Here is a 13,832-nt window from a genome sequence, read left to right as displayed (position 1 = left end):
CTGCCCTAGTGAATGGATTAAAAACAGTGGTCATGGGCGTGGCTTGGAGGGCTTTAAAAGGAGAATGAATGAGGAAGTGGGCCTCTTGCTCTCTCTGCTTCTGCCGTCTTGAAACGTGAGACCCCTGGGTCACTGTCACCACCACCAGATGTGTTCCTTGGACTTTGGACTTCCCAGCCTCAGAAACTGTAAGCAATAAATTTCATTTTCTTTATAAATCACCCAGTTTCAGGTATTTTGCTATAAGCAACAGAAACGGACTAATACAATTGGGAAACAGACACAGAGAGGGCAAGGGCTGGCCCAAGACTGCACAGCAAGGCAACAGCAGGTCTGGCCGGCAGGGTGGACAGGGCACTGGGCCCACTGTGGGTTCCAGAAGGACCTTGGTGGTGTGGGGCTCCTGTCTCGCTCACTCCTTCATGCTGCAAGTGCTGACTGGCAAGGGCTTCAAGGCCCCGGCCATGACCCCCCTCTCCACCGTCTCTCCCGGAGCACGTCCCTTCTCCCTCCCTTGGCACCAGGCCCAGACGGATGTGCCCCACACTCTCACCTGCGGGCCCCTGTGCAGGGCTTACCTGACACCAGCCAGGGTTCACCCAGAGTCATCAAGAAATTTCTGATAAGGTCAGGCCTGGCACAATTGTGGCGGGACCTGGAACGTGACAATCTGGAAGGAGAAACCGGAGGATCGGAGGAAGCATCCCCAATGGACGTGAGGACTGAGGTGCGTCCAGCCTCATGGCCGGGGTGCAGTGCAGCCACCGTGTGTCTGCAGCTGCGTGACATACAGAGGCACCAGTGCCCCTTTATCCATCTCGTGGTGATGCGTATTCATCCCCCAGCTGTGTCCCACTCCGCCTTGATAACCTAGAACTTGAACTCTGAGATACAAGTTTAACTGTCATCAATGCATTTTACCTCATAAGATAAGGGCATGGGAGAGGGAGAAAAAGAAAACGATTATCCTACAAATACATCCCTATGGAAACAAGGAGGGACACTCGTGACGAGTGCTGGCCTTGTTCCCGCAGCAGGTCGCGTGGCGGGGCTGGCGCCTCCTCCTCCTCTCACCGCTCCACTGTCTTTGTCTCATCGAGTGCCCGGCTGCTCGTGGCTCCTTGCCTGGCAGGGTGGCCCAAACCTTCATTCCTGAAGCGTCTATGTCATTACCGTTCCTGCCTAAAATGGGTTGTTGTCATGTCCAGTCCACGCATACCCAACCCCCTTGCCCCGTCATATGTTTAGCAGCCCTTTGTCCCCCACAGTCAGGACGAATCGCCCCCTTCTTGAGTGTTGGTTCAGCGGCACAGAGGGCCTGTCGTGTCCAGGTGGCTGTCTCCACTTCCAGTTTAGTTTATTTTTGTGTCCCCTGGTGGGAACATTCCTCTTTTGGGAGCTCCATTGCAGGGAGGGGAAGCAAACGTTTTGCCAGTGGGTCCCTGGGAATAATAGCGAGAAGAGAAGCCTCTTCCCATTTCTCATCTCTCTCTCTCTCTTTTTGTTTTTTGTTGGCGGCTGGCTGGTACAGGGAAGGAACACTGACCTTGGTGTTACCAGCACCACGCTCTAACCACTGAGCTGACGGCCTCCTCACATTTCTACCCGCTGCCTCCCGGCTGCTGCCCCAGTGCTGGTGCTGCAACGCGTCTTCACGAGGCCATTGCACACGTCTGCAAAGCCAGCAGCTCCTGAGTGAGGGACAATCCCATGGTGAATCAATGAATTCCACAGGCCCAGTGTCACGCTATTTACCTCAAAGTAAGTTCCCTGGTCAGACGCAGAGACACGTGGAATACCACGGTGGTGGATAAGGCATGTGGGCAGTCCAGGGATGGTGGTTTTGGCAGGAGCATTTTGGGTGGGGAAGCAAATCCATATTCAGAATAAGTGCCTATGGCAACAAGGGCAAATTACTGCTCCTTCTCTGGTGGAAGAGGTCCCCTGGAACCTGCCTGCCACCAACAGGCTGTGTGCTCTCCCTGGGGAATGGTGTCATGGGGGGCTCCGTGGATTGGTGTGACGTCCTGTGGAAGAGGAAGGCAGTCAAGGGCTTGTGGTCTAGGTTATGAAAGGCGGCTGGAGAGGTGACATAACCTTGAAGGAGGATAGTGAAGGTACGTTATTGGCCCTGCCAACCGAAGGTAAATGGCTTCTCAGATAAAAGTACCAGATGTACTGCCTAGCTCCAGCAAAGAGACCACAGCTGCAACGGTGGCTGCCATCGGAATCACCACCTGGCTGTGTTTATGATAATCTATTGCCGTTCTCCAAGGTCCATCTGTCTTCTGTACAGACCCAGTAGGTGGCTGAATGGGGCTGTGGTGCGAACCAGCGCTCCTGTATCCTGTGAGTCCTGGTGGCACCAATGCCTGCAACCCGATGGAGTGTGGGCCACGTGGCTTGCTTCTGGTTTACTCTCTTGGTAGGGGGCCTCTGGTTGGCTTTTCCTACCGCAACAGCTCTCACTCCACAGGTCAGGGAGCTGTCAGTTGCTGAGGACGTCAGTTCCAAATGTGCATTCCAGGACTGGGAAAACAAGCCCGAGCTGTGTTCAGGGACCCCGTGGGTTCATGTGAGGGGGACCTGAGCAAACCGTCCTAATTACCTGATCTCCTGCGGTATTGTCAAAACACGGCCATGTGTTCTCTGACATTTCTCCTATTAAGAGGTGGGGTCTATGCTATTTCTTTTGAATCTGCATGGGCTGTGACTGCTTTAGCCAGTAGAGTGTAACAGAAGAGATGCTATGGGATTCTGAGGCCAGGCCATATAAGCCGGTGCACGTTCCACCTTGTTTGCTGGCACGCCTGCTCATGGTCCCCGAGTTGCCACCACCCTAGGCCCTCCGGTCAACAGTCTTCTAGCCTTCCCTGCCAAGGCACCGGTTGTGCGAGAGAAGCTGTTGTGGACCCTCCGGAGCAGCCCATCGCCAGCTGCGTAGCACTGAGCGATCTTGGTCACCACCACAAGCCACAGGAGAATCTCTTGTTGAGCCCTGCCTGAACCCCTGACCCCAGAACAGTGAGACTCAAGAAACGGTTGTGGTTTGTCACACAGCAGTAGACATCCGGAATGCTTCCAGAAGCTCTTACTCTGACTGGCCCGCAGCGGCCTTTTGGGTCTCTTGGAATCAGTATCAGCCCAGAGCCAACATCCAATAATCCCTAAAATGTCTGGTTTCTACCATTCTTCTGCACAGCCACTCTGGGAAATGGCCCTTGTCCCTTTGGGGGAAACCTAGGAGGAAGATTTGTAGCGTGCACATTTGGCTGTGTAGCGGGGTCCTTCCTCAAGGGGCCCCAGGCTCCCCTTCCATCCAAGGGGCTCTGAGTCCATGCACTGCTCAGTCTGGGAACTGATGGAGGGCTCACAACAGTCTCCAACATGTTGCTTCAGCTCAGACTTCTGCTCACCAAACCTAGAGCTTTCCAGTCTATACAAACCAAGATTTTATTAGGCTGTCCAGTTATTTCGCTCTTGGGGTCACCGTGATTAATTGACTGATCGATTAATTAATCAATTCTGTTCCCCTTGCCCCTCCTCCTCCAGACAGGAAACATAGTGAGGGGGTGGGTGAGCAGGTCTTGAATGCTAGGTCCGCTCCAGCGTTCCAATCTCTCTAGTCTTTTGAATACTCCTACAGTAAACCGAGGAAAGTCCGGCATCTCAGCTTCAGTCAGTGTAGACCACCTGCGGGTCCAAGTTTCAACGAACCAACTGAGAAACCCTAAGAACCACTCCCAGCGGCTTGAGATGACACAAAGAACCCAGAACCTCCACTTAGCACACCCACTGCATCAGTCAGTTTGGCCAGATCCAGCGCGTATTCCCTCCTTTGTGACGTGACACCCTTAGGGGCCACTCCCGTATCTACTTCCTGTTGGTATAAGTTGGCAACATTCTGCAATTCTGGTGCATATGATGGCCCACTTTGGGTTTTTTTAAAAAAAATACTAGTCTACATTTATTTTTATTTATTTGTTTTTACTGAAACATAATTGATTGTACGTATCTGGGGGGTACCGCCCTGAATATCAATACCTGTGTTCAGTATGTGATGCTCAAACCAGGATAATTAGTCTATTCAACATTACACGATGTAATTATTTTTTGTGGCCCTTTACCAATTTCTTGCTAACCCTTCTCCTTCCCCTTTTCTCAGCTCTGGTAACCTCAGTTCTGTTCTCTCCTTTTGAAAGTTCAATGCATTATTGTGATTGTTGTATCTTTCTTTTTTATTTATTTCCTTTTTTCTTTTTTTTGGCCCCCACTTATGAATGAAGACATGTGGTATTTCTCTCTTTCTGCACTTGGCTTGTTTTGCTTAACATAATTTTCTCCAAGCTCATCCATGTTGCTGCAAATGGCAGAATTTTTCTTTTTTATGGCAGAGCAATAGTCCATCAAGTGTATATAGCACATTTTCCTTATCCAGTCATCTGTTGGTGGACATTTAGGTGGGCTCCAACTCTTGGCTATTGTAAATAGAGCTGCAGTAAACGTGGCAGTGCAGGGATCCCTTCGACTCCATGATTTCTCATGGCCCACTTTGTGCCTGATCCCCCGAAGCTTGCTGAGTCTTGAGTCGGGTTGTACATCTGGAAGCCACAGGAGGTGGAGGATAGGTCTCGAGGAAGATCCCCATTTCCTTGCAAGGATATCCCTGCAGGAGAGGCCACTAGAGGTTCTCAAGGCACAGGGAGAATCTCTGGCTGTTCACGCAGTACTTGATCTAGGATTCAAAGTCCTGAGCCCATCTTTTTTTTCTCTCTAGTTTTCCAGGGCACTTGGAAGCAAGCAAGTAACCCCTTAGTCCTTATCCGTTTTATTTCCATGGACACATTCCATGCCAGCAACTACTTGGTCACCCAGAACCTTCTGTAGGCCTTGACTCCAGGGGTCTAAGTGCCTGTTTCAATACCGCAGGCTGTGGACCTCCAGGGTTCCCTCTGGCAACAGTGTCCCTCATGCTGCCAAGTCTACTGAGATTGGAGAACCATGCCAAGTCGCATCATTAAGGTCATCTTCCCTGTAAGCATCGCCAGCACCAATAACTGTATCAGCCAGGGTTTGGTCAGGGAAGCAAAGCCCTGTGAGTGTTTTGGGATATGGATTTATTGTGGGGATTGGGCCTGACCAGACTGGGAGGAGCCGGGGAGATGAAGGCCCAGAGGGGACATTGGGGTTAGAGAAGGCGCCCCCCTGGACAACCCAGAAGCCAGGCATGTGTAGCCACTGGCGGGGATTGAGGTGTGCTCCTGGAGGGGCACACGGGGGCTGCTGCCTCTGCGGGTCCCCAGCAGAGCCTCTGGAGGTGGGCCTCGGGCCGCCACCGGGCATCAGGCCAGCAGCCAGGAAGTGGAGCCAGACACAGAGGGGAGGAGAGCAAGGACCAGGTGGCACCCATGGGACACTCAGTTCTGCCAGTCACCAGCTCTGACTGCTGCGATCTTCCGAGAGTAAAGGTCACTGCTTCACTCCAATTTCAAAGCTCATGTGCAGGAACCAGATGGGAAGGCATTCCGGGAAAGGTGCTCCCAGCTAATCGAGTTCACTTGCAACATCCACACCTCTTTCTTGCCTGAATCACCAGCAACCACCCAGGCTGGGCCAGGGGGTCTTCCCAGGGCTTCTCCCATCCCACACCACCCCGTGCCAGCCTGATGGCTGCTCTGCCTCTCCCAGTTGATTGTGAACTCCGGGATGCTGGGCTGGGCCTCTTGTATTCATCAGGGGGCGAGCAGCACCTAGCGCAAGCTTAGAACAGAGCCGCACTCCATACGTGTTTGGCAAATGGACGAGTGAATGAGTGAATGAATGATTGCTGCCCGCTTGGTGCCAGGCCCCATGCTGGGCGCTAGAAACACAGAGGAAAAGTCAGAGAGGAGGCTTGCTCTGGCCACAGAGCACTTGTTCCCTGGGCTAGAGGCTGGGGTTGGAGGAGGGAGGCAGAGACCAGCTGACCCCGGAACAACTGTTATGACACGCTTGGGTGATGTGCTCAGGGCCCTCGGACAAACCCAGGAAGAGACTCGGCCGGGTGCTCAGACGTAGCGAGGCCACCACTGGCCAGTGAATCACAGAGGACTTTCTACAGAAGGTTGCATGGGGGGAGGCTGGAACAGGTGGGGATTGCTGGGGCAGGTGCATTCCAGACAGAGGGTGTCATGGTTTGAATGTGTCTCCAAAATTCAAATGTTGGAACTTAAAGTCCAAGGCGATGGTATTAAGAGGTGGGGCCTTTGGGGAGGTGATTGAGTCATGGGGCTCCACCTCATGAGTGAGATTAATGTCTTTCTAAAAGAGGCTTCAGAGAGCTGCCGGACCCTGTTACTGCTTCTGTCATGCAAGGACAGTATTTGCTCCGTTTTGCCCCCTGCTGCCATGTGAAGACGCTGCCATCCTAGAAGCAGAGAGCAGCCCTCACCAGACATGGAGTCTGCTAGTGCCTTGATCTTGGACTTCCCAGCTTCCAGAACTGCGAGAAAATGAGTTTCTCTTCTTTATAAATGACCCAGTCTCAGGTGTTCTGTTATAGCAGCACAAAGTGACTAAGACAGAGGGCATGGCTTGTGCGGCCGGAGGGAGGAGGGATGCCCAGGGCATACACCTGAAATGTGAGTCCTTAGTTTTGCCCTAACTTGAGGCTGGCTGTGGGCTTGCCCGGGTTTTGGTTTCTAGAGATGGTTCTTGCTATTGAGGATGGTCTTGTTCGGGTCAAGAAATGATTAGTCTTCATGGTGTAAACAGAAGGTGTAAATAGGTGTAAACAGGGGGTATCAAGAGAAACGTGGGCCCTGAGTTCACTCCTGCCTCCCGGCCCAGACCCTTTGGTCCTCCCTCCATGAGGCAGCAGAGGGTACCTCTAAACCCCTCCGTGGCTCCCCATGGCCCTTGGGGTATGGTCCAGCCTCCTTAATGTGACTGCGATGGCCTCGGGGCTCCCGTCTCACCTCTGGACCTTCATACATGCTGCTCCCTCTGTTGGGAACACTCCTCCCTGTCGAATGCATCTCTTCAGAGCAGCCTCTCCTGCCCCCAAGCCTGGGCCGGGGGCCCCTTTGAGCTCCCAACTGCCCACTCATCGTGTTTACTGGGTCAGAGGCCTCCTCGGTCAGTAGTGCTCACCACTGAGCCCTGCTCAGCCCCGGAGCGGCCTCTGTAGCCTGGGGAGTCTGGTGTGTGCTGGCAGTGGGGAGAGGAGGGACATGTGACCACGTGCAGCTGAGCAGGGAGGGGTGGGTGATGCCTCGCAGGCCCAGCCCTCCTTCCAGATCACTCTGATTGAGGGATTTCCTAGGCTTTGCTCTGGGAAGTTATCCCGTGACAGACCCAGCACAGAACCGGGCTGGTGAGGACGGTTGCCATCTGCAGGCCCCCATCTCGTGTCCATGGCAGAAGAGGGTAGAGGAATCACCCTGCCCTGCCTTCTCGGGGCCTGCCAGTGGGCCTGGAGGTCACACGCAGCCTTTCTCAGGGCAATCTGGCAACGTGCATCGAAGGCCTTAAAAATGACCCTCCCCTTTGACCCAGCAATTTCACAACTAGAACTTTACCCCTAGAAATAACTGATAAATACACAAAAACGTGCACAAGGATGTTCACGTGGTGCTGGGGGCTGCTGTTTACAAGGATGAGGAATTGGAAGTCGCCACAGTGACCAGCAGCAGGGTGGGGACAGCACAGGGTACACAGTGGGGACTCTAGAAATTCTCGAGCACGTGACTGCAATTCTGCTTATTTTGTTCTCAAGTCACCCTCGCGACGTTTGAGGTAAGTTCTGTTATTGTCCCCACTTCCCAGATGAAGGAACAAAGGCTCAGAAGAAGGCTGTGGCTGCGGCTGGCAGGGCCAGAGCTCATCTCAGCCTGGTCTGTCTCCAGGGCCAAAGAACACAGGAGCCGACCGGCGGGGAGGAGGCCTGAGCAGCCACCTCCTAAGCGCCTCTGTGAGGCACCAGAAGCCCTCCCGGGGCCCTGCTCACACTGGCAGCCACTCCTGCAACCACTTTTTCCTGGGGTCCCCACCCAGCTGTCACATTTAGTCTGTGGGGCTCCTCCAAGGCAGGCCTCACTCACACGTGCACAAGGACATGGTGGTTGTGAGGGTGGACTCTGCAGTCACCATGCCTGAGCTCAAATCCCGACTCTGTCACTTACTGGTGGCGTGACCTTGGGAAGTTCCTTAACCTCTCTTGGCCTCAGTTTCCCTACCTATATAATGGGGACAATAGTAATACCCACCTCACAGGGTTGTTGTGAGGGTTAAAAAAAAATCAACAGTCATAAGAAACATAATGGTGCCTGGCACACAAGTCCTATGTCAGCATTTGTTTAAAAAAATACACACACACATATGCTACACATACCCATATATACATACACATACATCTAAGTGTTGGAAAATGTTCGAGAGTGATTTGAGCAACATTATACCAAAATTTTAAATGTGTGGCACTGATTCAGCAACCCCACCTTGTGGAATCCATCTGATAGACGCACTCATAGAAATACATAATGATAAATATTTAAGAATGTGCATTGCAATGTTAGTTATAAAGACAAAAAATTGGAAACAATACAGATGTTCATCAAAAGGGGAGTGGTTTGGACCGGACCCCCCTCCCACAACCAGGTACATTGCCAGTGCCTCGGGGGCCCACCCAGGGGCCTGGGGCATCGAGCTGGGGACCGGACACCCCCCACAACCAGGCACACCACCATCTCAAAGGAGCATGCCAAAAACATCACCTCCATGTGGGTGGCCCACCACAGTAACCACAGCTGCCACGAAAGTGGCCAGACATCAGAACTACCACACGGATGGTCCACCAGCCACTGGAGTGCACTGACACAGGAGAGTCACTAACAGAGACCAAAGAAAAGAATAGGATGTGTCTCTCCACAAAGCCCATTCCAGAGTGACAGAAGAAGCATCTGCTCTATGATAATATTGGGGGACCTGAACACACCTCTCAGCATTGGACAGATCATTTAGGCAACAAATCAACAGAGTAACCATTATTCTTTCAGAAGGAAAGAAGAAATCTAGGGTGATCAGTGTGGGGAGGGGGAAGACGGGGGATGGGGAGAGATTGGAGAAGGCGCATAAAGAATAAGTACGATTTGTAACAATATACGTACTAGTGAGTTGATTTGATCGACATATGTCAACATTGAATCCCAAAAATATGTATAATCAAAAAAAGGGGGGGAGTGGTTCACCCACACAGTGAGATGCTGTCCAGGGCTGAAAAGAATGAGTTACGTGTATTAGGTCAAATCATGTGAAATTGCTGACGTTTGACCTACGCAATGAGAAAATGGCAATTTCAAATGAATCAGTCTCATAAGACGCACTTGTATTAGAGGAGATGGAGCCGTGGTGACAAACACACCCAAACATGTAATGGATTAAGCGCAGGGCAAGTTTGTGTGTTGCTCATGCAACAGCCCGGGTGTCGGTGAGTTAACGGGACCCAGGCCGAGGAAGAGGCCGTGTCTTCCACAGATGGTTTCCGAGGCTGCTGTGTTAACTCTGCCCGGCTGGTGTCACATCTGTGCCCTGGGCCTGGCCTAGCCGACACTGATGCTCAGTACGCACCTGCGAGGCAGGCTGCTGGCTGCGTGCTCTTCTTGCACAGTGCCTCTCCTCCCTTTCCAGCATGATCTCTACTTTGCTTCTGCCTTGGCGGACACTGGGAGGTGAATCTGATTAGTCTAAGCCAATCACGGTGGCCCCCAATCTCTCACCAGTGATTGGTTTCCACATGGGAAGCCATCAGTGCCCCACCATGTCCCCTTGGCCTTGTGTGTTGACTCAGGCCCAGCTTCCATCTCTCTTTGCCTGAGGGCTTTCTCTGGCAGCCAGAGCCTGCTCTGTGCATGTGTGTCCTGCAGCCTGGAAGTGCCAGGGACTTAAGGCTCACTCCCCAGGTGCAGCCCTGGGATCACCTGAGGTGAGTGTTTTATGCTGTCCCATAGAGTTCCCTAGTGGGACTGAGCTCCAGCTGCCCACAGGGATAACTTGCCTGGTAACTGTGGCAGGTTGTATTTCCCCACATGCTTTTGTCACAACGGGCCATTGACATGCCTCCATCCTTGAACCTGGGCAGACCTCCTCTGTAACTGGAGGCAGACGTGATACTGCGTGACTTCTGAGTCATAACAGGCAATGTGGCTTCCACCTGGCATTTTCTCTCTCTGACTCTGTCTCGGTCTTTGTTTTTCTTGGGGTACTTACCCTGGGAACCCAGCCGCCATGTTGAGGAGCCCGGGACTCCTGGAGAAACCATGTCTGGGGATTTCAGCTGACATCCCAGCTGGGCCCCAGTGGACAGGCAGCTTCAGCTGCCAGATGTGGGAGGGGACAGCCTTCAGATGGCTCCAGTGAGTTCAGGATCCAGACTTAACTTTTTATTCAGCACATGTCTGAATTATTTACATTTTAAACAATTCTTCACTGTGATTTTTAAAAATATAAAACAGTTCCATAAAACTGTGAGTCAGGTGTCCTTAGGTCTAATGCTAGACTGAGTTGACTCTGGGGAGGTGAGCTCCAGGCTTCTTGCACCCAGCTGGCAGCTGAGCTGGAGTGTGACAACTTCTTCTTTTTTTATGCTTTATACAAACCTTAAAAAAAACTGTAGTAAAATATGCATATCCTAAAATTTGCCCTCTTAACCATTTTAAGTGTCCGGTTCGGTGGCATTAGGTACGTTGTCGTGCACCTGTCGTCAGCAGCCACCTCCAGAACTCTTTACGTCATCCTGAACTGAAACTGTCCTCATTGAACACTGACTCCCCAGCCCCTCTTCCCTCTACCCTCTAGCACCCCCTATTCTACTTTCTGTCTCTATGAATTTGACTGCCCTACGTCCCCCATATAAGCCAAATCATACAATATTTGTCCTTTTGCGTCTGACTTATTTCCTTTAGTGTGGTGGTTTCTTAAGTGGTCCCAGGATCACCCTTACGATCACCACCACCATGGCCACGCTCCCTGGCATGAGACCTGCGCCCGCCCAGTACAGGTGTGGCTGCTGGACGTGGCAGGCCCAGACACTTCGTTCCGGACCAGCTCTCGACACCTCCCCTTGCCCAGTCCCAAGGAGAATTGCTGGGCGAGGGTTAATCAACATTCAGTCATGTTTCCAAGTTTAAATGGAGCATTTGTTTAATTATGTGTAAGTAGCAATACATTGTGGCCATTATCTAAATCACTATTTTATTTCCTGGATGTGGTTTCATAATGCAGGGTTTCTGCTCCAGCCTAGCATCATTAACAGAGAAGAGTTAATGAATATAAAAGCGTAAAGGCTAATTACACTTTAATTTACAATCATGGTCTCATTTTGGGACCACATGAAATCTGTTTTGAAAACAATTAAAAAAAAAAAAAAAAAACCACTCTTGCCCTGGTAAGTGGAGGGACCCCGGCCAGGAGCCCAGCTCTGCCTGCCACACTGTGGCTGAGCGGCATTGGCTGGCACCGATTTCCTCCCTGGCGCCGTTACTGGGAGGCTGCCGAGGCCAAGTTCAGCGCCCTGTGACTCTGTCTTTTGTTTCCAGCGATTTTCCTCTTGCCTTCAGTGTCTGCTGTGGGGCTGCCGTGGAGACTTGGGGACCCCCATCTGGAGCACCTGTGACCATGTGACGCTCATCTGGCCCCATGTGGGGGACAGCCAGCTGGAATTACCTCCTGTTCTCAAAGTTGGGGGTGGGGAGTTGGGATTGAGGAACCGTGACATTGACCAGGCTCCCAGTGTGGGCCAGGCACTGCGCTGGCTTCTTTATGTATGTTACTTATTCTTTAAAATTGCCTGCCAATGGCAATTAGTCTCCCAGAAATTTGAATTAGTCCCTCTGAAATGTTTAATGGAACCATGGAATCATTGTTAATTTTCTTAAGTATAATAATGGCATTGTAGTTATGTAGAAGAACGTCCTTATTCTCAGGACATGAAAAGCAGTTTGGGGGTGAACGTTTATGTTGTCTGCCACTGACTTCCAAATGTCTCAGGAAAAAAATATAAATGTGTATTTATATTTATGATGTAATAGAGGGGGAGAAAGAGACTAATAATAATAATAAGAAGAAGAAAGAGATAAATGGGGCAAAGTGTGAATCACTGTTGATTCCAAGTGGAGGGTTTACAGGTGTTCACGGTACAATTCTTTCAACTTTTCTATGTTTTGAAAAATCTTGTAATGAAAGTTGGGAAGAAAACACCCCCCACTGGCTGCTATGATCTGCTTTGCCTTCTATACTTGTTAAATAAACTCCTTTTCTCCCAGAAAAAAGAATTGAGAAAAGGTCCATTTAATTAAGACCAGCCTTTGTCTATATGATTTTATATTATGGATTATTATTGGAGTCTGAAATAAGAATGAATCAGATAATCAATAAATCAAATAATAATTAATGAAATAAAGCAAAAAAGAACGATAACATCACATTTGGTCAGCGTGCCTCTGCCTTGTGCCTGGGGTCACCTAGGACTGTCCAGAGAGCAGGAGACCCGCTGTGGGGCCTGGTGGCTTTTTCCTTCCAAAACCCTCAATTCGGGCTTCCCTTTAAAGAATGATCATTTAATAAAATGCCACCAGTTATTGTCCACTTATGGTGAAAGGGGCAGTCGAGAGGCCCTCTCGGCCACGACTGTTGGAGTACCGGCAGCTGTCACCAGTAGGAATTCATCCTCAGGAAACATGGGGGCAGGGCCACTTGTTGCCACATCATTTATTATGTGAAAAATAAACCAATGACAACCTCAATGTATGAGTTTTTTGAAGAGATGAAAAGATAACTGTGACAGGATGACTGACAAGAGCAGGATGAAATTGCAGATGTGGCACGATCTCGAACGTAAGAAAAATAGATGATGTGCAGACAAATCCAAAAAGAAACATCAAACATTTCTTCACAATTCAAACGATATTGTGCATTTTAACACTTTCTGTATTTTTAATTTTTTTTGAAATTTTTATTTCTTTTTGGCGGTGGCTGGTAAGGGGATCCAAACCCTTGACCTTGGTATTCTAACACTGCACTCTAACCAACTGAGCTAACCGACTTTCTGTGTTTCTAGACAGATTTTGGAGGGTCCGCTCAGCTCGCAAATCCATGGACTGTGCCCCCCGTGCTTGGAGGGAGGGGTCTGGCAGCCGTATGGCTCCACTCCCTCGGCCACAGATGATTGGATCAGAGCATGCCGGGCCCATCAGAGTGCCTTTCCCAGGAATCTGGAAAAGTGCCTCAGGATTCCCAGACTCAGTCTGTGGATCTGGCAGCTGTCAGAGGCCATCTCCTGCCTCGTGGGCCGAGGAGTCAAGGTGCAGCAGGAAGATGAAACCGACACACAGACAGAAGCAGGAGACAGTGGGGAGCCCTGGAAGGACCCCACAGCCTTTCCCAATCCTGCTTCCAGGCCACAGTCCTGCTCTTGAATTCCCGGAGACTCCCCTGTCGTAGCGTTTTATTAAATCTCCTTTTTTCATGTTTAGTCTGGCTTGAGTGGGTTTCTGCCACAGCTAAATAGTCCTAACTAATACGGCAAGCATGTATTATTTTAATAATACGAAGAAGAATAGGAATCGTGGCCATTTACTGACTGGGCTGGGCACCTCACGCTGTGCCACCCCTGGGCCTGTGCAAACGCCCCCAGATCCATCCCTGGTCTCCACGCTCTGCTCTGTGTTGCAGGGCCCACCATGTAGCTGGGTTTCCAGGACCTTCAAATGGCTAATGGGAGGCAGTGGGGGAGACAGGAGGGCGGGAGGAAGGGAGAAGCCAGGGTATTTCTCCCTGTGTCACTGTGCCACGAGCAG

The 13,832-nt window shown here is 50.9% G+C and overlaps 1 long non-coding RNA gene across 4 annotated transcripts; it reads left to right on the top strand.

The window, feature by feature from the left end:
* Positions 1-1,243: 1,243 nt before the first annotated feature.
* Positions 1,244-13,623, top strand: LOC134365942 (uncharacterized). Of its 4 annotated transcripts, none has more exons than XR_010022210.1 (3): positions 1,244-1,331; positions 1,532-1,761; positions 13,094-13,623. It is a non-coding gene; the product is annotated as an uncharacterized LOC134365942 (long non-coding RNA). The 4 variants fall into 4 exon arrangements; XR_010022212.1 differs by lacking the exon at positions 13,094-13,623 and adding an exon at positions 11,574-11,911; XR_010022213.1 differs by lacking the exon at positions 13,094-13,623 and adding an exon at positions 7,807-8,304.
* The last annotated feature ends 209 nt before the right edge of the window (positions 13,624-13,832 follow it).

The sequence above is a fragment of the Cynocephalus volans genome, chromosome 17 (genome assembly GCF_027409185.1).
Source record: "Cynocephalus volans isolate mCynVol1 chromosome 17, mCynVol1.pri, whole genome shotgun sequence".
NCBI lineage: Eukaryota > Metazoa > Chordata > Mammalia > Dermoptera > Cynocephalidae > Cynocephalus > Cynocephalus volans.
The sequence above is the reverse complement of the archived record's forward strand: the minus strand, read 5'-3'. Positions and strand labels throughout refer to the sequence as shown.